Below are 7,039 nucleotides of genomic sequence, written 5' to 3'. Positions count from 1 at the left end.
ACCTTTTCTTTTTCTTTCATGTGTCTTCTGATTTCTCTCTGTACCTTTACCTTTTCTTTTTCTTTCATGTGTCTCCTGATTTCTTTCTGTACCTTTACCTTTACCTTTTCTTTCACGTGTCTCCTGATTTCTCTCTGTACCTTTACCTTTTCTTTCACGTGTCTCCTAATTTCTCTGTGTACCTTTACCTTTTCTTTCATGTGTCTCCTGATTTCTTTCTGTACCTTTACCTTTACCTTTTCTTTCATGTGTCTCCTAATTTCTCTCTGTACCTTTACCTTTTCTTTCATGTGTCTCCTGATTTCTCTCTGTACCTTTACCTTTTCTTTCACGTGTCTCCTGATTTCTCTCTGTACCTTTACCTTTACCTTTTCTTTCACGTGTCTCCTGATTTCTCTCTGTACCTTTACCTTTTCTTTTTCTTTCATGTGTCTCCTGATTTCTTTCTGTACCTTTACCTTTACCTTTTCTTTCACGTGTCTCCTGATTTCTCTCTGTACCTTTACCTTTTCTTTTTCTTTCATGTGTCTTCTGATTTCTTTCTGTACCTTTACCTTTACCTTTTCTTTTTCTTTCATGTGTCTTCTGATTTCTCTCTGTACCTTTCCCTTTTCTTTCATGTGTCTCCTGATTTCTCTCTGTACCTTTACCTTTTCTTTCATGTGTCTCCTGATTTCTCTCTGTTCCTTTACCTTTTCTTTCATGTGTCTCCTGATTTCTCTCTGTTCCTTTACCTTTTCTTTCATGTGTCTCCTGATTTCTCTCTGTACCTTTACCTTTTCTTTCATGTGTCTCCTGATTTCTCTCTGTTCCTTTACCTTTTCTTTCATGTGTCTCCTGATTTCTCTCTGTACCTTTACCTTTTCCTTTTCTTTCATGTGTCTCCTGATTTCTCTCTGTACCTTTACCTTTTCTTTCATGTGTCTCCTGATTTCTCTCTGTACCTTTACCTTTTCCTTTTCTTTCATGTGTCTCCTGATTTCTCTCTGTACCCTTACCTTTTCCTTTTCTTTCATGTGTCTCCTGATTTTTGTCTGTGTACCTTCCTCTTTTTTTCCTTTTCTTTCATATGTCTTCTGATTTCTGTCTGTACCTTTCCCTTTTCCTTTTCTTTCATATGTCTTCTGATTTCTGTCTGAATGTTTCTTTTTCCTTTTCTTTCATTTGTCTTCTGATTCCTCTCTGTTTCTTTCTGTCTTTCATTTTGTTTCCTGATTTCTGTCTGTACGTTTCTTTTTTCCTTTTCTTTCACAGGTCGCCTGATTTCAGTCTGTATATTGTTCTCTCTTTCCTTTTCTCTCATGACATTTTCTGATTTCTTTCTGTTCGTTTCATTTTTTTTTCCTTTTCTTCCGTACATCTTTTGACTTTTGTCTGTACATTTCTTGTGTTTTTGCTTTCGTAAATATTCTGATTTCCGTTTGTACTGCTTTCTTTCCATTTCTATCGTATGTCTCATGATTTCCGTCTATTCCTTTCCATTTCCTTTTCGTCATTTCTTATGTCTCCTCTGAAGCAGTTGCCTGCCTTTTCCTTCTTTCCTTCCCCGCTTTCTCTCTCAAGGAGATCCAAAGAAGGAAGGGTGTTTCTTCTTCTGCACTGCAGTGAGCATCTTCCTTCTAATGGTATCCCTTTTCATTAAGAGCTACATGACTTGGAAGCTTGCATTTTCATCATTATGCGTCATTTATTTTCTGTGATTCCTGTGCTTGTATTACTGATGAAGGTTGAAAGCTTTGTTTTATTTCATTTGTGTGTGTGTGTGTGTTTTCTGTGGCGAATCTCATCTTGAGTGAGGTCAAAACCTTTTGCAAACGCTTTTGCTCTGATACTTTTTTTTTTTTTTTGGCTGTTGCTTTTTTCCTCCTTTGTCAGTATGTTGTTAATTATTTTACTTAAATAATCTTTGGATTGACGGAATATTTATTTTGCAGTGGTGGTCAGTGTCTTTATTTTTCTTCTTTTTTTTTTTTTTTTTTTTTTTTTTTTTTTGCATGCCATTACCTGTGGAAATAATCTGGTAAACACATCTTCACTTCAACCACATCAACATTTTTTCTGTTTTGCCTTATTTATGCACATGTTGTTGTTTTTGTGTGTGTGTGTGTGTGGTGGACAGGTAGAATGGTTACACTTTCCTGATGTTTGCATATGTGTTTTGTTGCATGTGCCTGTGGCATAGCCAGCATGATTGCCAAACAACTTTTTTTTTCTTTTTTATTGTTCCGTGACCTCATGGTATTCATTTATTATTGTTGTCTTCCAGTTTCTTTCTTTTTTTTTTTTCCTCTGTCCATGTCAGGCCTTTTCTGGCCTTGACAGCAGCCAGTTATCAGTCACACAGTGCAATACATTCTGAGACATTTGAATTAATACATGTCGTTAATAACTTAAGATGGCAGCCAATTATTTATTTGCCGGTTCATCATGTCTGGATGAATCGTTGTCACAGGACCGGGAACAGTTGAAGACTTTCTATGAAGTGGAAAGCCTCTCTCTCTACCCTTCTGTGCAGGGGGGGCGGGGATGGGGGGTGTGGGGGGGGGAGGGTTGTACATTAATAAAACAGAAGCCTCTCTCTCCGCCTTACTGTGCATTTGGGGACGATCAGAACTGATCCATTGTGGTAGGATTACTCTTCAGTGTGAGATTAAGGAGGGGACTGGAAAAGTGTGTGGCTGTGTATCGGGGACTCTGAATGAGCAGGGTGGGAGTAATGCCACTGAAATGGTGCAGATGATGGGGCAGCAACAAAAAAAAACAAAAAAAAACGTAGGGTAGGGGAGGGGCTTGGTTTGTTCTGTCTTGTGTTTTGTCTCTAAAGAACAAAAGATATAGATAGATAGATTGATTGATAGATAGATATCCAGCCCTCTGTGTGTTGCATGTGACATCATTAGGAATCGTTCTGCATTGCTTCATCATGATTACTGTTTTCTCTTTCTTTTCACGTCTCACTCCCGTTTCAATTTCCGCTGTTTGAAAAAAAAAAAAAAAAATGCAGTCTCTCAGAAATTGTCATGTGTTGTATGATGAAATCCGCAACAGTGTTATATATATATATACGTAGTGTATTTTTCTTTATAGTTTCTGTGACATTTTTATGTGGTCGTGTGTTGTTTCTGGGAAATCCTCAACAGTTTTTCTTCGTGTAAATGTTTTATTTCTTTCAAGTTTCTTTGACAGTTTTAAGATTTCGGTTTGGTTTGGTTGTGGTTTTCATTGTAGTCTTCCTCTCTCTCTCTCTCTCATGTTGTATTGTTTTTTGGGTTTTTTTTTTTTTACTCCTTATCACTTCCCCACTGTCATTTTTAGTGAGGCTTTGTTTCCCTTCTTTTCAATTCCAACCCCCCTCCCCCCCCCCCTTTTTGACTCACTTGTGTAAACATAGTGAGTCTATGTTTTAACCCGGTGTTCGGTTGTCTGTGTGTGTGTGTGTGTCTGTGTGTCCGTGGTAAACTTTAACATTGACATTTTCTCTTGCAAATACTTTTGTCAGTTGACACCAAATTTGGCATAAAAATAGGAAAAAATCAGTTCTTTCCAGTCATCTTGTTTAAAACAATGTTGCACCTCTGGGATGGGCACAAAAAATTTTTTAAAAAGAAGCCTAATTATGTGCAAACTGCATATACTGTTATATTTATATTTTTAGCATTCTCTAAACTTGGCACTTTGACCTCTTATTCTGACACAACAACAAGAGGAGTCATTATTATCATTTTGTGTTCAAACAGGAACTTCTTTTGCTAAGCATGGAATTTTTATTTATTTTGCAAACGTTTTGGTGCAGATAGTAAAAAAGGGAAATTACTCTGTAATTAATGCTAGGGGACTTAATTTAACACAAGTGAGTCTTGAAGGTCTTGCCTCTCTTGTTTTATATATATAATTTAAAAGTCATTATTGTAATCATATTTCTTCTGCTTCCCCATTCTCTTCCATACCTATGCACATTTTTGGTTGTTGTAGCAATGTGTACTCAATTATAAAATTGTTGAAGCAATAACGTAACTGAAATTGCTTTCTCTTCATCTGCTAATTGCTGTAGTACATCTGAACTGTGTTGTTGTCTTTCCAGAATCTGTGTGGCACAGGTTAACTCCCTTTATTTCTGTTGGATTGTTGCTACTGTCAAGTGCCTGTGGTTTAAAACTCCCTATCGGGCTGCTAATCTACACCAGGCAGAATGTTTTACACTTATGTTAACTGTCACTGGCCTTAAAAATCCTAGCATAGTGCATTGACACATAATGATCGCTTTTATCTAAATATTTTGTTTTCTCATAATATTGTCAAATAATTTCCTGAATGAGTAATATTTACTCTGATTTAATTTTTTTCTTTAGATTTTTTTTTTTTTTTTTTTTAAATCTTGGAAATGCTTGTTTCTGGATTATATCCATATATTTCATGTTGTGACAAACCTGTCGTGTTTGCTTTTGTTGTGTTACCTATTCCACCTTGAGAAGTTTACAGCCTGAGCAGGCTTCCATGCCTTTATGACCCAGGAAAAAAAAAAACACAGAAAATATTCTGTTTTTCCTCCAAATTACATGTGGACACACCCAGAAATACTGCAGGAGTTAGTTCCCTTCCCTTGTGGTTTATGCATATGTAAGAATGTGAAAACTGTTTTGATGAGACAAATGAATTTTAACGCCAGAGCGATGCTGAGACGCAAGGCTCAATGAGCTGAGAAGGGCCTGGGAAGTAAGGAGAGGTGACTGGTCATTAATTACGCCATTAATTAAACACTTTGAACATGGACTTTGACGGGCACAATAGCCGAGTGGTTAAAGCATTGGACTGTCAATCTGAGGGTCCCGGGTTCGAATCATGGTGACGGCGCCTGGTGGGTAAAGGGTGGAGATTTTTACAATCTCCCAGGTCAACATATGTGCAGACCTGCTAGTGCCTGAACCCCCTTCGTGTGTATATGCAAGCAGAAGATCAAATACGCACGTTAAAGATCCCGTAATCCATGTCAGCGTTCAGTGGGTTATGGAAACAAGAACATACCCAGCATGCACACCCCCGAAAACAGAGTATGGCTGCCTACATGGCGGGGTAAAAACGTTCATACATATAAAAGCCCACTCGTGTGCATACAAGTGAACGCAGAAGAAGAAGAAGAAGAACATGGACTTTGCAATTTTTACACCGAGCACATGCGGTCTGTTCAGCTACTGTGTGCTGCTGAAAGTTTCCTATAAAGTTACGCAGTTCCTGTAAAGTTACACAGTTCCACAACTAGTTACACCAGGGTGCATGTCTCATCAGATTCTTCAATTAGAAAAGCCTCTTCAATATCATGGTTACCTGCACATGTTCTGTTACTATCTTATGAACCATGGTGCAGAAGTTTGTTCAGAGCCGTGCATTGTGTGCGTGTGAAACTGTTCTGGCTCAACATTTCTAGAGGGAAAAAGAACGACTTCACAGTTTCACTAGAAAGAAGGAAAAAGTCTGATCACATTATAACCTGCCTGGTAAATTGGAAAGGAAGTTCCATTGCTGCATGCCTCATGAGATGACTGCAGCTGTGGTTTTTGTTCACTGAAAGTCATTTTTCATTTCACTGTCACCAGCAGCACTGTGTTGCACTTTGGCAGTCCGTGTGGTGACAGACATTGTCCAGCTTGCCACTGCTGTGTGGCACTTAAAGTGATGAACAAGCATTTTAAAATTTTGATTTAACTGGCACTTCTTTGTTTTGTTAAGTGTTGTGCATTTTAAATCAGTGATTTAGAATATAGTTATCAAAGAAATGCTGCTTTCGAAGGATGCCTTATACATGACAGAGATAACTTTTAACATGATGGTTGGAACCTGTTTGATGTCTGGCATGACCTAATTTTATTTATATCTTCAGTTGGTGACTTCCATGCATAATAAATTATACTGACAGATGATTGAGATTATACATTTGACAGTTTCTTTTTCTTCTTTGTCATGTTTTTGTGTCTCTGTCCAAATGGTTCATTTTGATGTTCCGTGTGTTGTGAACATGTCTTTCATTTCTGTTGCGCCTTCTGCTTTCATTTTCTCTTCGTTGTTTTCTCATGTTAGCAGATTAAAAACACTTCTGGAAAAAAAAAGACATACAGAGGAATGGTTGATGTGAAAAGGACTACAGCTTCTTGGCAGGGTTCCCTCAGAATCACAGTATGTTTTGCATGAGGGTTGCTGTGTGGTTTGGATTATTATTTTTGATGCAGTGATTTTTTGTAATTTGTCAGGCTTGCTTCTTCTTTGGATCAACCTGCATATTTTAATGGATCATGTATATATCTGTTTTTTGTGTGTGTTTTGTTACAACTATTGTAATTTTAAGGCGCTTAGAGTAGAATTATTTCATTAGGTGTTATATAGAGAAACTTCTTATCATCATAGATTCACAAATCTATGAACGAGAAGAATATTCACAAATGGAAGGTTAGCATATCCTTTAGCTTGCAACAACAAAAAAGTAGAGTTCTTGTTTCGTAAATCATTCTTCTTTACACTTTTTTTTTTTATATGTCTTGAATGCTTTTATTGTTGAGGGCATGGTGAAAAAATAAGCTTGTAGCTTATCCTTTTTGCCCTCAATCAAACATTTGAGTTCAGAATTCAGGCATTTATCGTGTGTCAGATTTATTTCTGCTGCTACAAAGCAACCTGATTCCTATTTTTATTTGCATATCAGTCCTAGAAGTAGAACTGCAACAGAAATATAAATCAAAAGCCGCCTTTTGTGTTGGCTGAAGAGTTGTTGTGCCATCCCTATGTAGCATTTAATTTTGACAAATATGTTTTTGAAAGCATAATTTATGTGGAGCGTGTCTGTTCATTATTTATGGTGTTAGCTTTTTTGTTAGGTGTTCTGCGACACCAACGAATTGTACATGCGATGTAAAAGCTATTGCTGCGTCCTGGATTCTGATGAACATGTTCTTGTTTCTTCATTGTTATGAACATTCCCCACCACTTTTCATGTTTGTCTTCCAGTTATATTGCTAAATGGATTGACAGTGACAGAATTTTTATCTGTGTG

This window comes from Babylonia areolata, chromosome 25 (genome assembly GCF_041734735.1).
Source record: "Babylonia areolata isolate BAREFJ2019XMU chromosome 25, ASM4173473v1, whole genome shotgun sequence".
Lineage (NCBI taxonomy): Eukaryota > Metazoa > Mollusca > Gastropoda > Neogastropoda > Buccinidae > Babylonia > Babylonia areolata.
The sequence above is the reverse complement of the archived record's forward strand: the minus strand, read 5'-3'. Positions refer to the sequence as shown.